We start from the raw sequence: 25,557 nt of genomic DNA, 5'->3' as shown, positions 1-25,557 counted from the left end.
CATAACTCAAAAATTGGCTTGCAAGGACTTCTTTGCATTTTTTGGCAATTTTCCAAGTTATAGGTGATTATTTTGGCTCATATTTGAAATTTGGCATGTAATAGGTGTGTACAAGTGATAGGTGAGGTGATGATGCAATTTTCAAGCTAAAATAGTGCAAAAGTAAATAATTGCGATTATTTAAGCAGTCAACATTTTCTTTCAAAACTCGTAAATTTTGACTTAAACACATTCTATACACTTAAAACAAGTCCTAAATTGAATTTGGTAAAGTTTTGGTCTTACCGGCATCTCTTTGTGCTTTGTCGACTCTAAAATCGCCGATTTCTGTGACTACACTTCCTGTAGTGTTGGTTAGTCATTTTTGTTGGTTAGTCATTTTTGAGGCTATGGACTTATCCGCAACATTATCGTGAAGCAACTCATCTAATTTTGGCCCATTTGGAGTCAATTTGACCTCTATGTCGAATTTGACGCTTTGTAGCCTTCAAGTCGTTTTCTGCTTTCCGAGGGCTTTGCTTGATTGATTTTATAAAACCAATCATATACATTGTGTATAGACCTCGTATGCAAGCTATCTATGGAGTCAGAATCCAATTCTGACATCTACCAAAAACCTAGCTTTTCTACTTGGGACCCGCTCGACCTTTGTCAAATGGTCAACTATTGATATAGAAGTGTTCTAATAGGTTGTGGCATGCTACAGTTCAAATCTCATCCGATTTGGTGGGGCTGACAGGCCGCTATGGTTGATTTTTGGTCGTAGGTCTTCATGTACTGCTCGGATTCTAGGGTTTTTTCTAGGGGTTGAGACTAGCCAACGGCCGTACAAAATGGATCATTGATGAGTAAAGAGCTTACCTCTCATGTTTCGTGTGAAAGGTGCTGAAAACAAGTGACTGTGGACTTCGGAAAATACGTGCGAAGAGGGTTGAAACTCTCTCTCCAAAGGCAATAAGTGGAAATGAGGTGATTTTAGCCTACCTTGGGTATCTATCCTCGGGCTTCCCGAACCAACTTTTCCCATATTCCCCTGTTAGTCCTATTAGGCCGTGAAATCTATGTTAGACTCAAAAATTTCCCCAATCGGATCCCTGTTGCTCATTCTGCAAGAATTCTGCAAAAGTAGGTATGGCCGCCTAATTTAGGTTTCTCGCTTCCATCTACCAATTTGATTGAAATTTTTTGTGCTTGTCCACCTTGTCTTTTTTATCACCACCGTGTCTTCAGTTTTTCCATCTGAGCTCCGTTGCTATTTATTATTAATTTTTGACCACTTTATTGGAAAATCAAAGAAAATAACAAAATGCGCTAAAAAAGCAAATTGAAAATCCATTAATTAAGAAAATCCATTGAAAAACACAGCTTTATTGTTTTTTGTTGGATCTCTCCATTTTTAAGTCTCAATATCAAGAAAAATGATGAAAAATAACCAAAAAGGACTATTTTTTGATGATTTTTTGATAGTATATACACTATTTACACTCATCGAGGAGATATTATTAGGTAAATTTCCCCTGTTGATGAATTATAAGGGCATTATTAGGTAATTTTGTAAAAAATCAAATGTGAGCTATGGTCATCAATGATACAATATTTTTCGACCATCGAGGTATCATTTTCACGGATAACAGATATGCATCTGGTAGATCATCATCTACTCCTTTAGGTGGTTCTCCTAAAACAATTCTAGACAAATGATCTGCTCTTGATGAGTAGTGTCGTTTTTCGCAACTACAGTGAAATCAAATTCCAGAAGAATGATGAACCATCTCACTATTCTTCCTGTGTTGCAAGGCTTGTTGACCAAGTATAATAAGGCTTGGTGGTCCACAAAGAACACAAATTTGTTTGCTAATAGATAATGTCTATACTTTTTTACGGCATAGATCATTCCTAATCCTTTCCTTTTTGTGGTGGTAAAATTCTTTTCCGCCATGTTCAACTGTCGCGGCTAGCATAAGAAATAGGAAAATCAATTTTCCCATCTCCTGGTTGAGCTAGTATGCACCCTATGGAAAAATTGGAAGCATCTACATGTATGTGGAATATCTTATTCCAATCTGGTGCTTTCAATATTGGAGCTGAAGTGAGAGCTTGCTTAAGCTTCATGAAGGATTCTTCACACTCATCAGTCCATTTAAAGTCTGTAATCAAGCTATACATGGGTTTTGCAATTATAGCGTACATGTAAATGAATCGTCTGTAATATCCACAATGTCCCATGAAGGCTTGAACCCCCTTGACTATTGTTGGTATAGGCAAATCAACAGTAACATGAATTTTATTCATATCAGTAGCTATTGCATTTTTAGACACTATATGTTCAAGAATTTTTCTTTGTCTACCCATGAATGTGCACTTTTCAGGATTTAGGCAAATCCTATAAAGTCTACATTTGTCGAACAACTTTTTGAGATGTTCAAAATGATCAACCCAGATTAACGAATGTATGCATAGATCATCCATATATACTTCCAAGAATTTCCTTAGATATTCTTTAAAAGAGTGACTCATCAATCTTTGGAAGGTGGCAGGAGCATCAGTTAACCCAAAAGGCATAACCCAATAGGCAAAAATACCCCATTCCATTGCAAAAGCAGTTTTATGCTGATCTTTCGGGTCAACCAAAAGTTGATTGTATCCCGAAAAGCCATGTAAGAAGCTATAAGCTTCTTTCCCTGCAACTCGTTCTAAAACATACTCAGTGATTGGAAGAGGAAAGTTGTCTCTAATGGTAGCTGCATTCACTTTCTTGAGGTTGATACACACTCGTAATTTTCCATTCTTCTTGGGTACTACCACAATGGGAGACCCCCAATCTGTGTGTTCAATTTCATAAATGAATTCGGCTTCCTTTAGTTTTTCAATCTCTTCTTTGATCTTTCTGACAAATGTTTCATTGTATGTGTATGGCCTTTGTCTACTTGATTTCGCATCATCTCTCATGGGTATGGTATGTTGATAGATTTCTGGATCAACATACTTGAGATCCTTGTAGGACCAAGCTAACATATCTTGGTATTCTTTTAGTAATCTTAACAAAATCTCTTCTTCTTCTTTTGTTAGGTCATTTGCAATGTAGGTAGGCCTAGGGTCTTCCCTTGGTTCAGTCAAATCTATCTTTTTTGCGTTTATAGGCCCTTCATAGGACTCGCCCTGTTTTCTTAGTTCTCTAACAGGTTGTTCTACTATGATTTTCCAATCTTGGAGAGTATATTTTTTGTAATGGAATGGAACACTCATTGCATCTTTACCATCCTCTTCTGTGGTTTCCATTTTGGTTGTATATATCTCCTTTAGAGCTTTTTTCAACTCTTGATACCTTTTTTTCCGCTCGACTCGTGTCATGGTTGACTCCTTGTCCTGTTTTTTTGGTTTTGCTTGAGTATCCTTCCTCGTTTTTCTCGATGTTTTCGATATTTTTGGATTTTTATTTGAAGGATATCTGCCATTGATTTTGTCCTTGACACAATCATGTGCATCTATCTGCATTAGGAATTGTGTTCTACTGGAGACTGATGGCATAGGTCTAGCTTTCACATTTCTTGTGTCTCTTTTTCGTCTATACCATTTTTGTCTTCTCGGTTTCTGGTTAGGAAAGTCAAAAATCTTTTCCTCCCCTCCTTTCAGGAGTAGCTTAGCTCTCACATGTTCTTTTTTTGACCCCGAATCTTTTGAGATAGCTGAGTGTTCATCTAACTCATTTGTTGCATCGTAGTAGAGGTCTGAAAAGACTTGTTGAGCTTTCATCAAGTCCTTGGGTTCCTCAATTTCAACTTGAATGTAGAGGGTTGAAATCATTTGGATGGGAATTATTTCATAGCCGTCCTCATTGCAAAATTGAGTAGGCATTGACGTATTCACACATACATCCATTGTCGCTAAAATTTGAGTCAAATGGCTCAAACAAATGCTCTCAAAAGAGTTCAAGTACATAGGCCTCGTCCGTGCAATCCCTTTCTAAGATACATTCTTCTTGTTTTAAGCTTCCATTTTCTGAAGCTCCACACATCCAAATAGGAGTGTCTTTGTTCAACCACGATGGAAGCTTAGTTTTAGCCGAAGAGACAGAATCAAACTCTTGTATTGGTTTTTTCATGAATTCTCTATAAATGTGATCATTTAGATTAACCCTTGTTATAGATCCCACTTGCTTCAAGTACAAAAAATTGTTTCCCCAATCTTGGATGAGTTGTCTGTTGCATAAAAGGTCTTTCCAATATGATTTTGTAATTGAGTTTCTTCCCAAAGTCTACTATGGCAAAAGTGTGTTGATATTCAATCCACAGGAATTAGCTATCACTATTTCAAGCAGTCCTAAGGGTCTTTCAATGTGTCCATCAGCCAATTGCAATTTCATTCGAGTTTGTCTAATGGTTGTTGTCCCCAAGATTCCCGTACTGCTTTTGTGGCTATGGCTATGCCTGCCCCACTATCCAATATTTCCATGGTTTCAATGTCATTATATTTCACAGGAAGGGTGGTATTTCCTTCTTCCCCTTTATAATATTCTCCAACTTTGTTCATTGGAACAGATCGAATCTCTTTGTTATCCATTTCGTGTTTCAATCTTTTCAATTTTTTTATGATGAGCCCTATTATCCCCACCTTCTCTAGGGTTTTCTGTAAATCATTCCATAAATATGGTCTTATTTTTAACAGTTCTCTCAAAATAAGAGTGCATTGGATGGGTGTAGACATGATCGAATGAATGTTGTCTACTTCTAGGGTCTGTTCCACTCTTTTTACTTGAGTGGTCTTACACACTATGGATTCATCTTTGTTATCTCCCAAGTAAGAGGGTAATGTTTTCAAGGTCAATGGTTTAGACATTCCTGAAGCTTCAGATCCACAACCCCCATACAAAGATTGTACATCCATGTCCATATCAGGAGAGAGGTTGTCTAACAAAACTTCCTCTATAGGAGCTGACTTTAGAGTTAGGCTCCCATCATTGATCTCTCTAACTTTTTTCCATAAGTGTCCTGGGCAGTCTTCCTCTACGAATGGAATTTTGTCTAAGGCATCTTCGTTGTCCGGCACTATAAGTTCTGGCTCTTTTGGTTCAAAGTGGGGTTCTACCACCACTCTAGATTTTTCTTGATTGTCTCTTACCACAAGCACCTCAGGTTTTGCCATACTTTCGAGCTTGGGTTTTTGTTTTTCCAGCATCTCTTGCGTGATTCTTACCAAATTTTGATAAGCTTCAAGCTTAGCTACTTCCATGTCTGGAGAAGGATAGTTTTTTCATTTGTTTTCCATGTTTTGGCCTTCTTTAAGTCCTGCTTGGTAGGCTTCCAAGGCTACATCAATAGGCTCAAAAAATTTATCAACCAAAATTGATCCTCCAAATTTCACGGTTGTTTCTTTGATTTTTGCTTCTAGTTTCTTTCACCTTTTCCTAGAATAGTTGTTTTGCTTTCTCCTCGATTTCAGCTTGTTGTTTCTGTTTTCTCGTCTCATACCGTTTGTTTTTGCTTCTTTTGGTCTTTTGAGAGGCAATTTTTGTATTCTCCAAATCATTAGAGGAGTTACGTTTCTTTTTCTTAGCGTGGGCTCTAGTGATTACCTTGATTGGAACAATCGGTTCACTCTTAAATGAGCTACTAGGTATCACTTGGACTACATTTACTACTGTTTTACCCTTGTTTAAAGGATTTTTAGGACAATCTTATGGGAAGTGTCCTCCCTTTTTGTAACATTGTATGCAATAAGCTTCAACTAGATTAAGGTTCTTGTCAGGCTTTGAGCATTCATTTTTCCAATGATCATCTGCACCACAGTTATGACAGTTTCCCGTTCTTGGCATAATCATGGGTCTCACCATAGGAGGTCTAACACCTTGATTAGCTATATAATACATGGTGCGAGCTCTGGTGGAGTATGTCACAAGCTCTTCCATTGGTGGTGGATGTGCATTATACCATTCTCCTTTTACCATTACTGTAGATGGACTAGGCTCCGTATAAGGTGTAACAGGCACTAGTGCTTGTTCATTTATAACTCCTTCTGAATGCATTTACTTTACAGGCACTTCATTATGTCCTGGATACGGAGGTTGTTGACCCAACACAGGTTGAGGTCTTTCCAAACCCATCGATGGTCTTTGAGTTGGTGCCATGTTAGGCTGGTATCTATACATGGGTTGTCATTGTGGCCTCATGGACACGTACTGAACATTCCCATCATACTTTAGTCGGTAGTAGAACTCATTGGTCTCATGGTTGGTCCATTTACCCTCGATTGCACACCATTTTTGAGGTCTAATTGGTTGTCTCTGTTGAGGTATCCCTTGCCCTGGTCCCCTCATAGGTGCTTTTTGCATGTTATTCATCATGTCATTCATCCTTTTGAGCATGTCTTCTATGGTTGAAAGTGGTGTTGCAGCAGCCGTTCCCACTTGTGTTAATTTAGTGGATGTTGTTTTCTTACTTTGGTTATTCTTAGGCACATCTTCTTTGTTGAAAATATCACAATTGTCTCCTTAGTCAATAGCATCTGACACACACTCTTCTAGGGTTGTATGCTTCTTGATATACAGTATAGCATGAAGTTCTTTGTTTAGCAGTCCCTCTAGAAACAATGATACTAGTTGTTCTTCTGTAGTTATCTCTAGATTTAGGCATCTGGCAATGTATTGTTTCATTCGAGTTGCACAATCCCTAGCAGAATCACCTTGTTTCTGCTTAAAGCTGTAGATTTGAGCTGCCGTATTGTGTTTGATCCCCGTTTTGGAACAAGCAGCTACAAATCCTTGAGCTAATGTGTTCAAGTCCATGATTGACCTTGGTGGAATGTTTTGGAACCATGTCAATGCTTTTTCTTCTAATGTCATTCCAAACCCCTCGAATTGAGTATAAAAATCCAATATGTGTTCTGTTCTCAGCATTTACTTAAAGCTTGTTAAGTGGTCGTATGGATCCCCTGCTTCACTGTATTTCCTGATCCATTTTTGAAAATCGGCTGGTTTGACGTATCTATTTGGTTCAACTCCCGATCTCCTGGCAGTTGGCCACCGAGTCCTTCAAACTAGTCTGTTGGAAATAGTGTGTAATGGAATTTGCCTATTCAATTTGAGAGTAGCGGAATTTAATGAGAGTACTTTCAAGAAATGATTTTGTGAGCATAGCGGGTAGACATAATTGAAGATAGCAACATAATTATAGCAATTAGTTAACTTGGCATGGACAATACTTTTGCAAGAGAGAGAATTTAGAGAACATGACACCAGTTGAGGACCGGATTTATGTGGAGCCGGTCCCCCCTCCACGGTCCCCCCTCCAATAGGCATTTGTATTATGATTTCTCCCATAAAGAGAGACTTGTTACAATACATTGTTTGTGTTCCTTGTGACCTAGGTGAAGCAATGAAGATGGAAAGCTTCATGCATCACCAACATAACATAAACTTGAAGAAAGCTTTAACTATCCCAAGCCTCAGTCCCAAGACCTCAAACACCTTCGAAGGTGGAGAGAGCTAGTAGGGAATGAGGGTAGGGAAGAGGAAGAAGAAACATTTCGTAGGAGAAAGAATTAGTTCCTCACTTATCATACTCTTGTTGCTAGCATACATAATAGCATAGTAATAAAGAAGAAGGAGATGGCAAGCTTAAGCATTGAAGCATGGCTCTTGGTTGGATTTGCACTCCATAGCCAAGAGTGTTGGTGTAGGCTCTCAACCTTTACTTGCTTGGAGAGGGAGCTCCTCCACTTTGCATAGCACACAATGAGAGTGCTTGTGAGTGTGTGTGGGTGAGTATACCCCCTAAGAACCCCCCTAGCTTGCTTGGGTCGAGCCCCCCTTGTAGCTCATGCTTGAAGCTCATTGGAGCCCTCCAAGCCTAGCCAATCACAAGCAGAAGCCATTACAAGCAATAGGGATAGCCTTGGGACAAGTGTCCCCCTTTCCCCTTTGAGAGAGAGGACTTGATAAATTCAAAAACAATTAGATAATTCAAGTAATTTATCATTGGACCCCTTTGAAGCCTAGCCAATAGGCTTCAAGCAACACATGAAGGTAACATGGGTAGGGACCTGACATGTGTCCTTGCTGCCTCTTCAAGTTGGGGCTTCCCTTGTGAGTGTGAGTGTGTGTTCTCTCTCTAATCCCTAGGAAAAGGGCTCGCCCCCCCTCTTGTAGGGATGCTTTTGACTTTAGACCTCAAGCACCTTAGTCATCAAGCATGACAAAGCACTTGGACTAGGGGGTATTCCCACAAGCATCTCAGGCAAGCATGTCAAGGCACCTCAAGCACCTTAATCAAGCGGCAAGTCAAGCACCTCAAGCATGGAGTAAGTCAAGCACCACAAGCACCTTAATCAAGCACTTCAAGCAGGAAAAACACCTCAAGCACGACAAGCACCTCAAGCAGGACAAACACCTCGAGCTTGGGCCGGGTTCCCACCTCAAGCTCAACCCTAGCTTACCTAAGGTCAAAGGACTTTTACACACATTATTGGAGGTCTTCAATGAAGCTAACCCTAAGGTCTTATGCTCCATTGGTTAGCCTTGCTCTTGATAGACCATCTCCCATTTGGGCCCCTTTACTATTGGCCCCGTGTTGAGATAGATCTATAAGCACATATCTATATCTTAACACTTGTTCCCGTTTATTCTCCCACATTAAGTGATCAATTTAATATGAGAAAATCATTTGGGTTGGTTAGATATTAGATTTTATGACATTACCTCTCTCTTGAAATCATAGTCGTCCTCGACTATGAGGTAGAAGAGATAAAGGCTTAGTCATTAGTCAATCGTACTTAGCGGGTAGAGGATCCCTTTTTTACCCTACGACATCTTTCCAAGATGGATGACTAATCCATTTGGTGCTTGGGAGACATAGCTGCCGCAAGCATGTCTGCTCTTTAGTCCATTTCATTCTCCCAAAGTAGAGTGACAAATTCTACTTGGTGTTTGAGAGACTTCATCATCACAAACATGATTCTAAGCATGCATACTAGTTAAATTTGTGCACAATTAAAAAGAGGATTAGTCTTATAAGACAAAAACATGAGTCATTTAAAAGAGAGTTGTACATTTGCTTACTCTAATGTAGCATTGTAAGCATTGACAAGGTTCATACTATCCTTAAGTTGTACTCCTTGCATCCATTTAGCATCTTCAAAAGGATAATTTTTGAACTTAATAAGATACCATCAGATGGAGGGTCTTCAATAATTGGTTCAATTGGTGGCTCTCCTTTGTAGGGCTTAAGTAGGCTTACATGAAAGGCATTGTGTATAAGCCAATGGTTGGGCAACTTGAGTTGATAAGCCGTCTCATTGATAGGCTTCAAGATTTGGAAAGGACCATAGTATCTTTTTGCTAGTTTAGCATAATACTTTTGATGGCCCGTAGGATTTTTGCCCGTCGTTTGCTTTAATCGAGCCTTAGGAAACTTGAGTAAGACCCAATCATTTTCGTTGAACATTAAGGATCTTCTGTGTTTATCAACAGCAGCTTTTTTCCTTTGTTGAGAGATGGCTATAGCCTCCCTAATCTTTTGAAAAGATTCTTGTAGGTCACGGCTATATTCATCGGCGGCGAAGATCTTCCCATGTACTTTGAGTAGCAAGGGACTTTTAGGTCTTCCCTCTATGATCTCGAAAGGTGCTTTCCCGGTAGAAGTATGGACAGTATTATTGTAGGCATACTCTACTAGAGGTAAATACTTTTCCCATTGTGATTGTTGATCTACTTCGGTAACATAAGTCTTGAGTAGATCGAGTATCGTAAGATTGGCTATCTCACTTTGGCCAGCCGTTTGTGGGTGATAGGCCAAAGAGAAATTCAATCTTGTTCCTAGATTTTCAAAGAGATCTTTCCAAAAATTACTGGTCATTCTAGGATCTCTATCTGACAGGATGGATGTAGGTAATCCATGGTGCTTGAAAATCTGAGATATGAAGAGAGTTGCCATTTGATGTGCCTTAATAGTCTTTTTGACATTAATAAAATGTGCTTGCTTGCTAAACCTGTCGACTATTGTCCATATTCCTGTATTCCCATGGATAGACTTGGGTAATCCAAAGATGAAATCCATGGATATACTCTCCCATGGTGAATTTGGAATAGGCAATGGCTGGAGTAATCCAAGTTGCTTCCCTCTATCATACTTGGTCTTTTGGCATACTACACATTTTGAAACATACTCTTGTATGTCCACTTTCAGGGTAGGCCAATAGAAATACGTCTCTACTCCTCGGAGAGTAGGTTGAATACCTCTATGCCCGGCATATGGAGGAGCATGGGATTCATACATAACCTTCTCACGAAGGGAATGGGTAACACATAGCCTATTGCCGTGGAGAAGATAACCATCCTGCAAGGTGAATGGTTCCTCTTTCTTCCCCAAAGCAAGGGCTGACATTATGTCTCTAAAGTCAGGGTCAGTACCATACTCATCTATCATAGAGGATAGATCATTGTGAGTAGCTATAGACACCGCATTAACTTTTGGTCGTCGTGAAAGTGCATCGGCAACTTGATTGTGCTTACCAGCTATGTGAGCAATATGGAAATTAAATTGCGAAAGAAAATTTTCCCACCTCATTTGTTTGTCGGAAAGCTTTGTTTGCGTCATGAAATACTTGAGACTTTGGTGGTCGGTTCGTAGGATAAATGGAGTCCCCAATAGGTAGTGCTTCCATGTGTCTAGGGCATGTAGAATAGCTAAAAGCTCTTTCTCATAAATGCCCAAGACTCGTTCATCACTATTGAGCCTTGAGCTCTCATATGCTATGGCATGCCCTTCTTGAAGCAAAACCGCTCCAAGGCAATCACCACACGCATCACATTGGACCTCAAATGGCTTTGAGAGATCCGGAAGCACGAGGACTGGTTGGGAAGTAAGCTTCTCTTTGATTTTTTCAAAAGCATTTTGCTCCTTAGCAGTCCATACAAACTTAACGTTCTTCTTTGTTAAGTCGTGTAGTGGTCCTGCTACTTGAGAGAATTTTGCTATGAAGCGTCTATAGTATGCACACATACCAATAAAGCTTCTTAGCTCATGTAGATTCCTTGGGTTAGGCCATGATTTTATTACCTCTAACTTTGATGGATCCATACGAATACCATCGTGAGAGATAATATGACCTAGATATTGAATCTCTTGAAGGAAGAATTCACTTTTCTTTTGGTTGAGAAAAAGTTTGTTCTCCCTCAAGGCTTGAAAAATAACTTGGAGATGTTGCTTATGTTCCCCCAAAGACTTGGAGTAGATGATGATATCATCAAAGAACACTCCAGTGAATTTACGATATGGTCTAAAAATTTTCTCCATGAGACGATTGAAAGTAGCTGGTGCATTAGTCAAGCCAAAAGGCATGACTAGATATTCATAAAGACCAAATGTTGTGTGAAACGCGGTCTTTAGGATATCTTCATCCACTATCCTTATTTGATGATAGCCACTCTTAAGGTCAATCCTACTGAAGTAGGTAGAGCCTTGTAGCTTATCAAACAGATCTTCTACCCGAGGCACGGGAAATCTGTTTTTGATAGTGATATGGTTTAGTGCTCGATAGTCCACACACATACGGTATGTACCATCTTTCTTTTGCACTAAAAGGACTGGAGAACAAAAGGGAGAGGAACTAGGCCTCACCATCCCTTTGTCTACCAATTCCTGTACTTGCCTCATAATCTCCTCTTGTTGATCTTGTGAGACTCGATAAGGAGGTTTGTTAGGCGGTGAGCTTCCTGGAAGGAGCTCAATACGATGGTCATCATCCCCTCGTTTTGGAGGTAGGTCCATAGTGATATCATCGATGAACACATCTTGGAATCCTTTTAGAAAAGTAGACAAGTCTAACTCTTCTTGATTCCTATCATTTTCATTTGATGAAACATTATTAGCTTTTAGAGACTCTTTGACATAAATCATGTACGCAAAAACTGAGCTCTTCATTGATTTATCAAAAGAAAGAGGATTTAAAAGTGGAATAGTGCGACCACGCTCACTAGCATCTATATACATGTCCTTTCCCCTGTAGGTGAAGTAAATTCTCCTTTCAGGGAACTTCATGTTGGCAGCCATGCGATCAAACCATGGTGCCCCTAGGATAACATCCTGATGTTGGAGAGGAGAGATGAAGAAGTCTTCTTTGTTGACATAGCTTTGGACATGAAGCCTCAACTTCCCAATCAAGGGAGTAACGGAGGCTTGTTGTCCCTTGAAAGCTGCATCAGCTGTTACTATATCTCCCATCTCAAAAGCTTGAATGCCCAACTTGGTGGCCAACTCTATTGATATGAAGTTGAGAGTAGAGCCAGGGTCAAACAAGATGAAGGCATCATGCTCTCTTACCTTTCCCCAAGCATAGGAGAGTGATGATCCTTTTCAATGAGCATCCTCTTTTGGAGCTTCGATGGTGGAAGCCCTAGGAGTTTCATTGCGAGTATTCTTCTTGGGGCAAGAACGATAGCCATGTCCTTGCTCCCCACACTTGAAACATTTATGGTCCTTGCAAAAATCTTCAAACTCTTCAGGAGAGAGTTTGTTTTTACCTTTGTAAACTCCCTTCTCCTTGGACCGATTGTTGTTTTTGTTGTTGTTGTTGTTGGAAGTGTCTTGGGAATTATTTTGAGCATTGGATTTCCCCTTTGCATCATTTTTATCTTTGTTTTCCATGGGCTTCACATTACGTCTAGCCCCTTGATGGAAATTGATGCGTGAAGCAACCATGGTGTGGTGGATTACTTCGGTAATAGTACCGGGCCGTTGAGAGTTGATGTATTCGGCCATTTCTTCAGGTAATCCCGCACAGAATTGTTGTCTTTGTTCGAAAAAGTCTATCTTTTGAAAGACAGTAGCTTTGAGATGTAAATCCCAAAACTTGTCTACATACTTGTTGATAGACTCATGAGAGAGAAGCTTCAAGCCGCGCCATTCGGTAAGAACTTTATCTTTAGTATCACTTGGAAGAAATTGCTTCATGATGGAAACTCGTAGAGTTTTCCATGTCTTTGGGGCTTCTCCATTGCCACAAAGGCTAGCCCACCATTGACGAGCTGATTTTTGGAAGTGCATAGCTACATGGCGTAGCTTGGAGGCCGCATCAAATTGCTGGATGAAGGCCAACACTTTGTCGGTAGCACCAAATGTGCCATCGTAGGTGAGAAAAGAGATACTCTTTCCTCCCTCCTTGAACTTCTTTAGCTTTTATGACCTTCTCCATGCAGGAAATGATTTGCGATGTCCTCCCCTCTTGTATTCTCTCGGAGAATAGCCATAACTTTCATCGGAAGAGGAGGAAGGTGAAGAAGAAGGAGAAGAGGGTGACCTCTTCCTAGCCCTTTTCTTCCTTTGTTTCCTCTCTTGCCTTTCAGAGTGATGAGGAGAAGGACTATAGGTTGCTCTTTTCCTCTTGGGAGGAGTAGGCGATCGTCTAAACCGCCGTCTTCGTGGAGACACATCTTCAGAAGAACTTAGACTGTCATTGCTTTCTTTCTCTTTGGATTCCTCCTCTCGAATGGGAGAGAGTCTTCTTTTGGGGGTCTCTTCAAGAGGCCTCCTAAGCTCTCTCTCCTCTGGGAGAGGAAGGGAAATTCCATAAGCACGAAGTTGTTGAGTAACTTCGGCTTGCAAAACAGGGTTGCCCATAGCTTGTTGCCACCTAGTGGCGAGATAATTCACAAACATGGGAGCATCATCATTAGCACCTTCATGTGCAAAATCAAAGCTATCAATGTTCATTCTACTCTCTTGATTATTGTCAGCCATGTTAACAAAATTTATGTTTATACTTAGTGTATGCTTTGGCAATACAAAACCTTAGTTGCCACTCCTCTTAGCCTTTGAAAATCGGCTCTTAAATACACCCACGGCTCAAAGTGGTTAATTATAGAGAGTAGAGGAGTAGGTCTAACATAGCAGAGTTGCCAAGGGCTAGCTCCTTTCGGACTTCTTATGGCTCAATAATGGTAAAGCCGTAGGCAAGTTTAAAAAGACTCCATTATTAAGTCCAAAGCTCCCGAGGTGTGCACCATCCCCCACATAGTGGGCTTAACAAAACCGATATTAGATCCCAATTCCACTTACTCTATTATAATTAACAACATCAACCATTTATAGGCTACTTAAGGACCTCTCTTCTTATGCAAGAAAAGAGAAACCAAATGCTCTGATACCAATGTAATGGAATTTGCCTATTCAATTTGAGAGTAGCGGAATTTAATGAGAGTACTTTCAAGAAATGATTTTGTGAGCATAGCGGGTAGACATAATTGAAGATAGCAACATAATTATAGCAATTAGTTAACTTGGCATGGACAATACTTTTGCAAGAGAGAGAATTTAGAGAACATGACAATAGTTGAGGACCGGATTTATGTGGAGCCGGTCCCCCCTCTAATAGGCATTTGTATTATGATTTCTCCCATAAAGAGAGACTTGTTACAATACATTCTTTGTGTTCCTTGTGACCTAGGTGAAGCAATGAAGATGGAAAGCTTCATGCATCACCAACATAACATAAACTTGAAGAAAGCTTTAACTATCCCAAGCCTCAGTCCCAAGACCTCAAACACCTTCGAAGGTGGAGAGAGCTAGTAGGGAATGAGGGTAGGGAAGAGGAAGAAGAAACATTTCGTAGGAGAAAGAATTAGTTCCTCACTTATCATACTCTTGTTGCTAGCATACATAATAGCATAGTAATGAAGAAGAAAGAGATGGCAAGCTTAAGCATTGAAGCATGGCTCTTGGTTGGATTTGCACTCCATAGCCAAGAGTGTTGGTGTAGGCTCTCAACCTTTACTTGCTTGGAGAGGGAGCTCCTCCACTTTGCATAGCACATAATGAGAGTGCTTGTGAGTGTGTGTGGGTGAGTATACCCCCTAAGAACCCCCCTAGCTTACTTGGGTCGACCCCCCCTTGTAGCTCATGCTTGAAGCTCATTGGACCCCTCCAAGCCTAGCCAATCACAAGCAGAAGCCATTACAAGCAACAGGGATAGCCTTGGGACAAGTGTCCCCCTTTCCCCTTTGAGAGAGAGGACTTGATAAATTCAAAAACAATTAGATAATTCAAGTAATTTATCATTGGACCCCTTTGAAGCCTAGCCAATAGGCTTCAAGAAACACATGAAGGTAACATGGGTAGGGACCTGACATGTGTCCTTGCTGCCTCTTCAAGCTGGGGCTTCCCTTGTGAGTGTGAGTGTGTGTTCTCTCTCTAATCCCTAGGAAAAGGGCTCGCCCCCCCTCTTGTAGGGATGCTTTTGACTTTAGGAGCTCAAGCACCTTATTCATCAAGCATGACAAAGCACTTGGACTAGGGGGTATTCCCACAAGCATCTCAGGCAAGCATGTCAAGGCACCTCAAGCACCTTAATCAAGCGGCAAGTCAAGCACCTCAAGCATGGAGTAAGTCAAGCACCACAAGCACCTTAATCAAGCACCTCAAGCAGGAAAAACACCTCAAGCACGACAAGCACCTCAAGCAGGACAAACACCTCGAGCTTGGGCCGGGTTCCCACCTCAAGCTCAGCCCTAGCTTACCTAAGGTCAAAGGACTTTTACACACATTATTGGAGGTCTTCAATGAAGCTAACCCTAAGGTCTTATGCTCCATTGGTTAGCCTTGCTCTTGATAGACCATCTCCCATTTGGGCCCCTTTACTATTGGCCCCGTGTTGAGATAGATCTATAAGTACATATCTATATCATAACACTTGTTCCCGTTTATTCTCCCACATTAAGTGATCAATTTAATATGAGAAAATCATTTGGGTTGGTTAGATATTAGATTTTATGACATAGTGACTCATGTAGCCCTGGACTGGCCTTAGTGCCACCCGGTTTTCTTCGTGATGAGGTGGTTTTTGGTTTCTTAACATTACTCTCAGAAGATCTCTCACGGTGTTCATCTCTTGGAATGGTTTCTAGTCCTTGGCCCAATATCCAATCCCTTATTGAATATCCTTGATATTTGGTTTGTTCTACGTCCTCAGGAGTCATCATAACAAAGTTGTTGTTATAACAATCCCTAAACAGGTAGGTTGGTAGATCTGCTAATCCCTTTTCCATGATCTTGAAGATCTAGATGACTTGGCATGCGAAGTCCACAGAAGATATTTTACATTTCTATCCTCCAACAATAGACTCCGATCCTAGGATTATATGTACTAAGCCGTTTCAAAGGCTTCAAATCAACTTGATTGTATCCCTCGAATTCTAAAGTTGGTGGTCCTTCTTTGGCGGCCATATCTAGAATTATGGTATTTACTTCTAACCCCCATTTGTCTATCACGTTAGGATTTTCGACTTGTAGATATTGAGTTCCGTTTCTATGTATGTACATTTTTCCTTGTTTGTTTGACCTGATTTCCTCTTCGAACTCAATACTATGGTCATCAATGCAAATAGTGTACTCTTCCTTAGGATCCAGGTAAGCATGAGCTCCATGGCGATTAGTCTTATAAAAAGAGATTATATGCTTATAGCACATTGTCGTTCCGGTTTTCTTGTGAGTCGAATAAGAAGACATTTCGGATGTTGAATCAGAAAAAGTGTCTGAGACTTCTTCAAGGATAGTGTGCAAAGAATATTATGTTGGTCTAACACTGTACAAGTTCAAAAGTCAAAATTGGTGGCTCTGTGTAGCAGTAGTAAATAATCGCGATTATTTACTTTTGTCAGTTTTTTACACTTTTTGGCTTGGTTTGCCAAGTATACAACCTGTTGAGGTTCTTGGACAATTTTCAATAAGTTTGGACAAAATCTGTTCAAGTTTATCAACTGTTTCGTGTCCGCAGACTTTGATTTCAAGAATCTGGATTAAGCCTCACTTTGTGATCCAAAGTTGACCAAAATTGATTTGTGTGTTCTATTTGATATTCTTGACCTTGTGGTATGCTCAAATATGCAAGATTGTCAATTTTTGTAGCAGATATAAATAATCACGATTATTTAGTCTAGCTAATTTTTTGCAAGTTTTTGTCCTAATCTTGAACAGATCTGTTAAGCACCTCGACTTAAGGTCTCTAGCCAAGTTTCATCAAGTTTGGACAATTTTTGGTCAAATGGTCATCAGTTTTTGGGTTGCAGATTGACTTTGCAAATTTGGTCACAATTTTCAATCCAATGATCCAAATCTTACCAAATTTGGTTTGTGGGCTTATTACAACATGGTAAAACTAGTGGTATGCTAACTTGGTCAAAAAAGTTGAAAAATGGGGCAGATGTAAATAATCGTGATTATTTATTTCTGGTAAATTTTTGCATCTTTTTGTCAACTGAGCATGTACACATGTCTATCACTTCAATATAAGCCTATAAATCAAATTTCATCAAGTTTGGACTATTTTTTCCCAATTTACACTCAAGTTCTCGAAAGTCAGTACAAACTTTAGTTTTTACCCAGTTTTTTTTGCCAATTTGGTGATCCAAATCCAATGGGCCTTTACAAAAGTTGTTTGTACACATGCAATGAGTCACTGGTATCAACCTTGGTCAAATTTAAGCTGAAAGTAAATAATCGCAATTATTTGCTTCAAGCTTGAAATGAACCATTTTTTGCACTTTTTTCATGGACGGTCTTTTGATGAGTTATTTTAAGCTTAGGAATCAAGTCAAAACTTAATTTGGCCTAAAATGTCAAGAAAAAGTAAATAATCTAAGTTTTTGCAAACTCTTGAAATTTTTACCTCAAAGTGTCCTCGAGCTTACCTACTGCTTCATACATCTTTAAGCTTACTCTCCAGTCGGATTGAATGGTTTGAAGTCTTTTCATGCTATTTCTAGCCGCAGACCTAAAATTTTGCAACTTCAAATACAACTCACAATGATTCTTTCAGAGAGAGCAATGTTTTGAAATCCACCTCGGATCCTACTTACCCTACTCTTAGGTTCTCATGCAATGGGGTTGTGGAAAGTGTCCACAAACACTCATTTTTTTTTTTTTAATGGTTTTCTAAGCCTTGATCTTAAGACTTGTCTCGTCTATCACTCGTTCCCAAAATCCTAATCTAGTTCTATAATCCTACAATCCTAAAGGCACTCGACAAGTACGATTACTTCCAAGCTACCTCTTCACAGCAAAAGACGACAATCTTAACCTATCCGGTATCTAAAAGAAAGTTTTGACTCTAGGAGATCCTAGAGGAAGTTAAAGGATAACTTCACAATACGCTCGTGTTTCTCCCTAGTTTAGGTCTTTTCGATCCCGGCAACGGCGCCAAATGTGGGACGGTTGTCTAACCTCACTATCCTATTTTATTACAGATTTAGCGAGAACCACGATTAAATTGTCAATCCATGGGACGAAGCTGACTTGACTAGTGCATAGAGGCTACAAGAGGTTGTCAATCTCTTGGAAAACAACAAACAACTCGCATCTAACTCAAACTACAGTCAAGTGACTGAAATTACCAAAAGACAATCGCTCATCGGCAAACAAATCACATCCGTTACAGCATCAAATGACATCCAAACGTAACGAAAATTCTAGGACATTTATATAAGACCTAAGCATACATGCTTATGGTCTCAAATTCCACTTTAAGTCAAGTGCCAAAATCGCGATTATTAACAACAGTGGATTTTTGACCTAGTCGTTTTCGACCCAGAATGCACCTAAATGCTTAGCAATGATGCCCCAATACCCCGCCTATGCTTAGTTTTTGATTTTGAAATGTAAATTCCTACTTATGATGAAATTAGGCCGTGGGTCGACAACGCCAAAAGGTACGAAATACTGTGATGTGTTTACGTCAATGCATAGAGCTCTTACATGCGGTTGCAATGCAACAAACACCATTGCAATGTGACAACCAGGGAGGGAGTAGGAAGCACGAGAAGGAGAGAAGTGAGCGCCATTAGCTCACGCTGTGTATTTCATTATCCAAAACTTAATAATAACTTACAAAAATTGGCTTTTATATTTTAACCAAAGTTTTTGTGGTCAAAACTAATAATTTGGGAGCTCTAACTAAAGATAGGTAATGATAGGTTGATACAATCTGAAAGCTTGTAGCTCCCGCTCATCAATTACAAGGTTTATCCAAAAATTAAGAGTTGCAATATTCCTGATTTATCAAAAATAATAAGTGTTTTTACAATAAGAGCTCCAAAAAATGGTATTCGTATTGGCTTACTGCTAACACCAATTAAAAAAAAATTCTACCTCTTGTCTTGATCAAATGAAAGAAGTTGGTAATGGGTCTATGTATCACATCCAAAGAGAACACGGATGGCAGATATGGAAGGAGCTTATGTTGAGGTCCTATTCAAGAGAAAAACTCTTGATGGTTTTTGCCTGTCTTGATTTATTGTAATTTGTTTAAGGGATGTCTATCTCCCTACTTATGAGACACCGTTGTAGCTTCTTTTCTTTTTAATATATTTCTTGTTCTTTCAAAAAAAAAAGATTGAGAGTTTTGGTTTTAAGTAAAATATAATAAAAAAAGCTAAAGAAGGGAGACAAGCAAAGTTAGTTGACATTAGTGATCTTAAATCTTGAAAGTTCAATGAATGTGAGTGGCGTGTATGGTTTTTTTTCCCCAAAACTCACAATATTGAGAGTAGGCTAACGTGTATGTTTAAACGTTTGAACATATGGAAAAAAAAAGCAAATAGCAAATCAATTATATCTCAAATTATGATTGTCTAAAAAGGGTTGTGTATGGAAGGGAGGAAACACCTCTCAATTTTTCCCCCTTTTGGCCAAGTCACATTTCTTGTCTCTATCCTCATACAGTGTACTCCCTTATTAGCATCACAACTAGACAAAAATGTTGACCTCACACTAGCAACGTCTAAAAAAGAAACTACTTGAATATTGCGTGCGTGTGTGTGTGTGTGTGTGTGTGTGTGTGTGTGTTTGTTGTGGTTTGTTTTTGTGGGAGGGAGAGAGAGAGAGAGAGAGAGAGAGAGAGCGAGCGAGCGAGCGAGCGCTCTTGAAGAAATTACGACAACTTGCAAGCTTCGAAAGCAATGAATAGTTTTTTTTTTTTTTGCCAATCTCAATCTCAAGCTCCTATTGTTTCTAATGGCTTCAATATAAATAAATTCACTACCTCTATAAAACTCACGCCATGAGAAACTCCAAAAAAGAAGAAAACAATAAAGAAAAGTGCCACGAATAAAATTACAAATGTATCAATTCTCACTCCACCAGTTCTCTATATGGACACGAAAATCCTTTTGACTTTCCATTTTACGTGGAACTTTTCCTTTCCTAAACTCACCCTCTACTTATACATTTGAGACGATTGGAAAGGATTTTTATTTTTTGGAGATTTTTGTTTGCGCTTAGAGGTATCACCTAGGATTCCATTTTTCACCAGATTTTTCTTTATCAGTTCCCCATACTTGTTATATTTTAACAAAACTTATTTGTGTGCGCTCTCCTCGTCTCCAATGTTCTAATATGTGTGCGCTCTCCTACACAGGGATGGGACTATCTCTGAAGATTCCCATTAATGATCCCATTTGCACTACCTACTTTTTTGCTCCATACGTCTAATTTATTTTTGAGATTCTCTTAGCGAACTCTAAGGCTCCAAGCTCTCAAAAAGTAAATGGGGGAGTTCAACACTAGGATCTCAAATCACCATCACCATGGTGGGGGGGGGGGGGAGGGGGGGGGGGGGGGGAGAGAGAGAGAGAGAGAGAGAGAGAGAGAGAGAATGCATGACACAAGCAACTCCATCTCTTTCTCCTTCCAAGAGTTCACATAAGGCGAAAGCTGCACAAGCTCATCATGAGTGTGTGGCAATGCTCCATTGGTTGGAAGAAAAAGGTGTGAGGGTCAAAGTGATCACGGGCGGGCGGCGGGCCGGGGGGGGGAGGGGGGGTCGCTTTTGATTGGCTCGCAACTTTTGCTCATGCCTTCCACCGGTCGATGTGAACCAAGCCTGAGCTTTTGCTCTAAAAATCCTTCCTTGCGTATCTAAGCTTTAGCAGCCACTTTGTGGACAGAAAGCGTAGTGATGATTATAGGATATTCATCCACCACAAAATATGAGAAAAGAATCATGTATCACATGTGTGTAGGGCCTTGGTGACATGTGGATTTCCTAACAAACTTGCAATGCTGTGAGTGAGAGAGAGAGAGAGAGAGAGAGAGAGAGAGAGAGAGAGAGAGAGTCCACAAAGATTCTCCCTTTTTTGTTATTTCAAAATTAACGACACTTCATCCTTTTCCTTTCCCATTCTTTCAAGGAGGCATATCCCTAGATCAAACCCACATATACCTGATTGGGTCTTTGAGAGGCCAAAAGAATTCATCCCCACCACATAGTCCTTTGTGTGGCATGCATAAGAAAGCAGAGAGAGAGAGAGAGAGAGAGAGAGAGAGAGAGAGAGAGAGAGAGAGAATGTATGTATCTAGCTTAAAATAATTTAAGGGGAGTAAGAGAGAATAATAATAATTCCAGGGCTAAATAATAAAGAAGCAATATAACATTCACAAACCACTAAGATTTGGTTAAATGGATCTTATGGATTTCTTTTGGAACAAAACAACCTCAAAATGACCATGAGATGGCAATTTCAAGGGGAAATAGGCAAGAGAATGTCAAAATCTCAAGGAATGTCTATTGTGATGTGGAAAATTATTTAAGGAACACAAAGATCTCTATATCTACTACATACAAGAAAAATATCAGGCAAATACAACTTTTAATCTTCTTTTTTTAAAGGTCTAAGCCTTCACAGTGGCACAATAATTACACAAGATCTCAACAGCTTTGTGGTTTGTTTTTGTACACATAATGTAATTATCTATTCATAATGGAAAGTACACATAATGTAATTATCTATTCATAATGGAAAGTCCCATCTGGGTTGTGGTGGTTTTTTTTTTTTTTTTTTTGGGGGCGCGGGGGGGGGGGGGGGGGGGGGGGGGAGTGTCGGCCTCATGAAATATGACCCTCTGCACAATGCCGATGTTAATTTCTACTTGCCTTGAATATTTTTACCATCATAAATTGATTAATTAGATTAAAAATATCAAATCAATCACTTACAACTTTTAATGTAGCTACATTGTTATGAGAGGATAACTTGTCTTCCTTTCTTGGTGAGTGAAGAGGAGATTTAATTTCTCCTTTTATGGAGAAATCTCTCTTGAGAGATATTGCCCCAATTTTTAAGCCTTTAAGCTTTTTTCCAAATGATTCTCAACTAGTGGAAGGAACTCGCAGAAAGCAGAGAAGATTTCATTCTTACTTTCCAAAAGATAAGCCCACCCTTTCATTGTAGAGTCATTAATGAATGTTTTAAAGTAACTAGCCTCCCTAGAGACTTACTAAAATAGAACCACATAAGTCACTATGAACAAGTTTGAGAGATTCCAAATTCTTTCTAGTCATGGGAAAATGAACACTCCTACTGGCTTTGCCATAGATACAATGAAACTGTTTACAAATCAAAAAGTCGTTAAAACTCTAGTCAAGCAAGTAACCAAAATGCACAAGAGTTTTCATTCCCTTTTGGCTCATATGGTCTAGCCGGCAATGCCACAACTCAGTAGATGGTAGCTTGACTATAGCAATAAAATTTTCTTTTGCACACGGCACTTGCATGGAATATGATACATCATGATTTTGACCCTTGAGAATAACCAAATTTCTCTTCTTCATAGTCCAAGGCTAATTTCCAAATATAATTGTATAACCCAAGTCATCAAGTTGTCCCATAGAAACCGAGTTGTTTGCTAACTATAGACATGTCTAACATTGTGTGGTACAAATTTTGTACCATTCAAGAGTACCAGCTAAATGTCTCCAATGCCAATTATGTCAAGTGCATGAGAGACATCCAACTTGACATTACCATGATAGCCTTTTGCATAAGTAGAGAGCCAATCTCTATGTGCCATAACATGAAAACCTTTACCAAACTTTATCATCCAACTCTATGCATAACTCTCTTCATGTGTAACAAGAGCATCTACACAAAGGTTTTAAGTATAAATTAGGATACCTAAAATATGTGCATCAACACCATATGTACTATCACCCTGACCATCCATGTATGACTCAAACACATTGATTTACTCAATATTAGCTTTGCTCTTAATGTCCAAAGTGTCGGGATTCTTATCATCATCAAAATTTGTCTTATTGTCCCTCTTTGATGCATAGAAATCCCTCTTTATATGTTCCTTCTCATGGATATAGTAGTGCTCAACATCACGCATAGAATCATGATATTTGTTGTGAGTGTTTCCATGTTATTTGGACTTACCAGGACCATGAGTACTATTAGAGAGTCTAGTATTTTCTTTCAATCACAGCAAAAATGGATTATGAAAGGTGAGTTTTACTTTAAGAGAATTATTTAGAGGAGAACTATAAATTGTGTTGGGATGATTTCATTGCACCATTTACACACAATATAACATTGCATCATGCACATAACTTGAAGATAGTAACACAATTAATATTGGCAACTCGTTGAGGACCAGATTTGCCTGGATCTCCCCTTCACCCCCCACCCCCCAAAAGGACATTGTACTATGATCGTCTCAATGAGAGCTTTTATAATACAAGCTTGTGCTCTTGTGGAGCTTTCCTCAAGCCAAGAATATGATGAGTTGTTTGCTAACTAATACCCTCCTTCCCAAGCCCTAAACACCCCAACAAGGAGAAACAAATATGGGATAAAAGGTAGATGAAAGAAAATAGAAGGATTTGATGAACAAAGAAGTGGTATTTTGTATATGATTACTCCATGGGAAAGCTCTTAGAATAGCAAGAATAATAGAGAAGAAGAGGAAAATAAACTTTCATGAATTCTTCTCGCTTGGATTTTCACCCATAGCAAAGATCTTGAGAATAGAGATTTTCCCTTGAGCTTCCATGTGAGGGAGAGAGATAAGACTTGCTTTATGTGAAGTTGGACAAGTGTGTGTGTGTGTGTGTGTGTGTGTGTGTGTGTGTGTGTGTGTGTGTGTGTGTGTGTGTGTGTGTGTGTGTGTGTGTGTGTGTGTGTGTGAGAGAGAGAGAGAGAGAGAGAATCTTTTCTCAATGTAGATTCAATCTTGAGAGGCAATTTGGGTAAATAGATGTAATTTCATTGTGAAAGGTTCTATCACTAAGGCTAAGAATATCATCCATATACATATAGGTGTGATTAAAATCTAAAAGTTTATGTTTTGATTCTGAGTTTCCCATGGTACTAAGAAACCATTTGTATTCAAAGTAGGCTAGGTATAGATTACACATGAGGGGGGAGCAAGAAAATCCCATAGGAATACCTAGGCTTTGATTGTAACAAATGCCCCCACAGTGTACATAGCAATTGGCAAGAATCCTGAGACAAGGTTGCATATTTAGGCTCATTGAAGTGAGCATTATGTGTTGAGTTGGTTTTTTTAATTCATTTGGGTTTACTAACAAGAGAAATGATTGATAGACCTTTCAATTTACCATTACTATGCAATTTTAATCATCTTTTTCAAGATATGTTTTAACCCAATCTCACCATTGAGGGGATGTTCTAGTAACACTGGGTGATATCTGAAGGGAATGAAAATTTTCTTGGGGAGATTGAGTGTAAACTTTGTGAAGTTTTTTACAATCCGATATGGGTTATAATGGATTTCAATAATATCCAAACACAGCTTTTGTTTTTCTGCACATACCATTTCAAATTAAGATAATATGAGATTCAGGCAGGAAGTGATGTCCTTATTAATATTAGTAAGGATGTCCTTTAAAGCATCTAAAATCCATCTGAATTTATGTTTGTGGTGTTTACAAGTAGGAAAAAGCACAGGTAGTTTGATAGAGTCAATAGAATAGCCAATATCTAAACAATATTTAGTGATACGGCTGATGGCAATCACTAGGAGAAAGGTTAAGTAGTGAAAACTCATCTCCAATAAGTCTAGATTGTGCAACCAACCAAGCAACATTTTTGCACATAAAAGTTGGATAATTAGCTGCTTTATCTAGACCAACAATAAACCACTGTTGTGAGAGTTTTTCAAATTTCAAACTTAAATTTGGAGTAATCCAAGTACTATCAATAGATAGTCAGTTTTGCAATATGAGAGAGATCTTGTGAAAAAAATATTGTTTAATCAGAATGGTTAAGTCTAGTAGGACTGTCATCTCCACCTGGAGAGTGTTGACCACGTCAGTAAAGAAACCAAATAAAGCTGAAATGGCAAGGTAGGGGTTTTTTGGAAACATTAGAATGTGGTTCAAACCCTTACTTATAATTTTTACATTGCAGGATTATTAATAATTTTAAGATCACAAGTGCACACATGCTTACTGAGATCTCCAAAGTCTTTACAAAAGATTTCAAACTCCTTACAAAAGCTTTCTGGAATAGCATAGTCTCGCAAAATGTCATTGTTGTAAACTAAATTCATGATGGGTTGATGATATGTCCATCCAATCATGACATTATCTAACATGTTATGATTGCCAAAAAGAAGTAAAACATGGGAGAACCAATTGAGGAGTTCATTGTTATATAAATACTGCACAAAATTACAATCTCCTGCAGAAGTATGGCTGGCAATGGTCTTTCTCCTGCAAGGGACTAAAATCACCTATATATCAAAATGAGCTACAAGTCAAGGATATGTTGAA

Source organism: Adiantum capillus-veneris, chromosome 14, assembly GCF_014529385.1.
Source record: "Adiantum capillus-veneris isolate H3 chromosome 14, ASM1452938v2, whole genome shotgun sequence".
Lineage (NCBI taxonomy): Eukaryota > Viridiplantae > Streptophyta > Polypodiopsida > Polypodiales > Pteridaceae > Adiantum > Adiantum capillus-veneris.
This window is presented reverse-complemented; position numbering follows the sequence as displayed.